This window comes from Polypterus senegalus, chromosome 8 (genome assembly GCF_016835505.1).
Source record: "Polypterus senegalus isolate Bchr_013 chromosome 8, ASM1683550v1, whole genome shotgun sequence".
NCBI lineage: Eukaryota > Metazoa > Chordata > Cladistia > Polypteriformes > Polypteridae > Polypterus > Polypterus senegalus.
The window spans coordinates 28,392,177-28,392,561 of NC_053161.1; positions in this window are offsets into that span (position 1 = coordinate 28,392,177).

The following is a 385-nucleotide window of genomic DNA, read 5'->3' on the forward strand; positions in this document are numbered from 1 at the left end:
ATTTGGAGTACCAGAGATTTCTTTCATTCTAAAAACACAGACGCAAAACATGGTGGGCCGGTATCTTATATAGCATAAGGGACATGGCATCAATCATAACACAACACAAACCACTCTCATGGCAAATGGAAATGACAGTGCCTATTGATTTCTAAAATACATGTACTTTCAGGCTTTTACATGTATTTATGTGTTGGTTTAAACATTATATAAATATTTATGCATCATTTGTGAATTTATTGTATATCCACATATGGTATGAAATACTAGCAACTTTTACAGATGCATCCTTACAATTGTATTTATGCAGCTAAAACTGTGAACTTTCTTGAAATAATTGGTTCATTGCAGGTACTATTGTTTTAGGTCTGAAAAAACAGATACT